The sequence below is a fragment of the Coenobita brevimanus genome, chromosome 1, assembly GCF_032717465.1.
Source record: "Coenobita brevimanus isolate Jiangsu-jjx chromosome 1, ASM3271746v2, whole genome shotgun sequence".
Lineage (NCBI taxonomy): Eukaryota > Metazoa > Arthropoda > Malacostraca > Decapoda > Coenobitidae > Coenobita > Coenobita brevimanus.
The window spans coordinates 15,134,288-15,138,195 of record NC_136954.1 but is presented as its reverse complement, the minus strand read 5'-3'; the positions used below and the strand labels follow the sequence as shown (position 1 = coordinate 15,138,195).

At 39.4% G+C, this 3,908-nt stretch overlaps 1 non-coding gene across 1 annotated transcript; it reads right to left on the bottom strand.

Annotated features, from left to right (window-relative positions):
* Positions 1-2,186: 2,186 nt before the first annotated feature.
* LOC145390336 (5S ribosomal RNA) lies at positions 2,187-2,306 on the bottom strand. The gene has a single exon (XR_013895607.1). It is a non-coding gene; the product is annotated as a 5S ribosomal RNA (ribosomal RNA).
* Positions 2,307-3,908: the final 1,602 nt, after the last annotated feature.

Here is a 3,908-nt window from a genome sequence, read left to right as displayed (position 1 = left end):
AGATTAGAAAGATCATGGCAGCATAGTAACAGAGGACCGCAGAGATTGATGTGGACCGATTGGGAGGCTGGTGGCACGTTAGCGCTTGGGTTCGATCCTTGGTGCTGGCAGCTGGCTTCACTTGACTCAGGTGTCCATCCATTTAAGAGTAGTAAAATGAACACCAAACTTAACTGCATAGTGAGGCGGCCAGAGATCGAGCAGTATGAAGAGCCGCTAGTAGGTGACTAAGGTCGACGCATACAAGCGTGTTGGAGAGTACTAAAATGAATACCAAAGTTAACCGAATTGGGAGGCTGCCAGAGATCGAGCATCATGGAGTGCCGCCATCAGGTGACCAAGATCGACGCATACAAGCATGTTGGAGAGTAGTAAAATGAATATCAGGCATAACTGAATAGGGAGGCTGCCAGAGATCGGGCAGCATGGAGGCCGCCATTAGGTTGCCAAGGTTGGCACATATAAGCATGTTGTAGCCTTTATAAACGATACAAACGATACGATACGAGAAGAGGACTGTAGTTACCTATGTAAATATTGACCTTGTACTGGGCAAATAATCCGCCACAGGTTCAAAGGCCTATGTTAATTAAAGTGATGAGCACCGCGGCTAAGCGTCTCGTGGTGTCTCTCCTTACCTTTACCATTTACCTTTCATGCGATGACCCTTTTTTTTCATTTTATTCTTGTTTTCCTCAGGTTAATTTTTTGAGTTAAGGATAGAGATTAAACTTGAAGAATTACAGTAGGCATATCCTTCATCAACCCCTTCATTATTCCCTTCATTATCCTCATTAACCACTTCATTAACCCCTCCATTAACTTCTTCATTAACCTCTTCATTAGTCCCTTCATTAACCCCCTCATTAACCCCTTTATGTACCCCTTCATTATCCCATCATTAACCTTATGAACTCCATCATTAACTTTCATTAACCCCTTCATTATCCCCATCATTAACCATCATTAATCCCTTCATTGTCCCTTTCATTAACTCCTTAATTATCCCTTTCATTAACCCCTTCATTATCCCTTCCATTATCCTCCTCTTTAACCCCTCCATTACCTCTTCATTAACCCCGTCATTTACCACTTCATTAGTCACTTCATTAACTCCTTCATTAATACCTTCAATAACACCTTCATTAACCTATCATCAACCCCTTCATTAACCTATCATTAACCCCTTCATTAACCCAATCATTAACCCCATCATTAACCTTTTCATTAACCTATTCATTAACCCCTTCATTAACAGAGTGCTTGTAATATAGATTTAATAATTTTGTCTCAACAACAATAAATCTAAAAAACACGTATTCATTATAAAAACAAACTTTACAGATAATGGAAAAATATTATGTAAAATTTAATCAACGACAATTTGTCAAAAACTATTTCATTACAATTATAACTTAGAGAAAAATGTGTAAGAAAGTGTATAGAAACTCATTTATAAAAGGATCTGAAAGCCATATTGAAAAGGAGTTGAAAGACATATATAAAAGGAATTGAAAACCATATTTAAAAGGAATTGAAGACCATATTTAAAAGAAATTGAAAACCATATTTAAAAGGAATTGAAAACCATATTTAAAAGAAATTGAAAACCATATTTGAAAGAAATTGAAAACCATATTTAAAAGAAATTGAAAACCATATTTAAAAGAAATTGAAAACCATATTTAAAAGAAATTGAAAACCATATTTGAAAGGAATTGAAAACCATATTTGAAAGGAGCTGAAAGTCATGGAATTGAAAGCCGTATTTAAAGGAAATTGAAAGCCATATATAAAAGAAATTGAGAGCCATGTTTAATCCATGTACTGAAAAATACTGTATGAAAGAAATATATGGAAAAGAAAACCTATGGACATTTACAGACAACTGCAGATTTAAACAAAATGTATTGGAAAATATATTCAACACAGCTGTCTCGATAGAAATAGTTCATTGACACGTATGGAAGCTGTGAAAGCCTGATTATGAAAAAAAGAAAAAAAAAGAAAACTATATTAAAATTCATGGAAAAGTGTATCGGAATAATGTATGTAAAACTATAGGGTTTTTCATTCATTCATTGCCAGACGCCATGTATCCCAAACGGGGTGGCCAAGGGCTTAGAGTTAATTGTTTTACAGGGAGGGGCACTAATCCTCCACCAACCCCACTTGACACGTAGGGATGCCAACAGCATCTGGTGTTCCCAGGCGGTCACCCATCCAAGTACTAACCAGACCCAACGTTGCTTAACTTACGCTGATCGGACGGGAAGCGGTGTACTCAACGTGGTATGGCCGTTGGCTCAACTGAGAAATATATGGAAATGTATATAAAATGAATGAAAAACTGAATACGAAAATGAGTGAAAAATAATGTACGGTAAGTCTAAATATATGAAAAATGTATGAAAGTCAAGAATGAAAATATATGAGAAAAACGTTAGAAAGTTATGTGGAGACAATGTGAAAAAAAATGTTATGGGTCTTCTATATTGAAAAATCGCAGACAAATTTCTCCCCGGGCCTAGATTTTATGTTTTTGTTTTTGCCTGTGATCGGATAAAGCCACAGATCCCACATCTCTCTCTCTCTCTCTCCCATCATCTCCTTACCCGTCTTTCCTCTCCCCATACCTTACAGTTTCTCCCTGTTCTCTCCTTCCCTCTCCCTTTTCCTATTTGCCCCTATCCTCCCCCCCCTTTCCCTTCCCTGCAACTTTCCCTTCCACATCTCTTTCCTTTATCATCTTTCCCTCCTCTCTCCCCCGCCCCCCCACAGCACCACCACGTCATAAAGAAGCCAATATTGCTCCACACACACACACACACACACACACACACACACACACACACACACACACACACACACACACACACAAGGTTATAAGGATATGTTAGCGGTTGTCTTTATTTAAATGCTTCTTTCAGTTTCTGCATCCTGTCAGCCTCACTGTGTGTGTGAAGTATTGGTTAAATTTATCATGATGATATTTATTATTATTATTATTGTTATTATTATTATTAATATTATTCACTACTACTACTACTAGTACATTACTACTACTACTACTACTATTATTATTATTATTATTATTATTGTTTATAGTATTAATAATATGCTTTTCCGCATCCCTATATTTAGGATCGACTGGAAGGGAAAATGTTTGGGCTTTCTGTGTCACTTCCTTGATGTTTTCTGAGAAGATTACGATGAAGATGGAAGGAGGGAAGGGAAGATTGAAAGGCGATGACGATGGAAGGAGGGAAGGGAAGATTGAAAGGCGATGACGATGGAAGGAGGGAAGGGAAGAATGAAAGGCGATGACGATGGAAGGAGGGAAGGGAAGAATGTAAGGCGATGACGATGGAAGGAGGGAAGGGAAGAATGTAAGGCGATGACGATGGAAGGAGGGAAGGGAAGAATGTAAGGCGATGACGATGGAAGGAGGGAAGGGAAGAGTGAAAGGCGATGACGATGGAAGGAGGGAAGGGAAGAGTGAAAGGCGATGACGATGAAAGGAGGGAAGGGAAGAATGAAAGGCGATGACGATGGAAGGAGGGAAGGGAAGAATGAAAGGCGATGACGATGGAAGGAGCGAAGGGAAGAATGAAAGGCGATGACGATGGAAGGAGGGAAGGGAAGAATGAAAGGCGATGACGATGGAAGGAGGGGAGGGAGGATTGAAAGGAAGAAGGAAGGGAGGATGAGAGCTTCGGATAAAGGGAGGAAGGGAGGGAAGGAGGAATGATGGAAGCAAGGATGATAAGAGGGCAGGGCAAGAGGTAGGAAGGAAGGACGTGAGGAATGAAAGGAGGGAGAAAGAAATGAAGGAAGAAAAGAATTAAAGAAGGAAGGAGAGAAGGAAGAAAGGAATGCAGGGCAAGAGGGAGGACGATAGGAAGTGA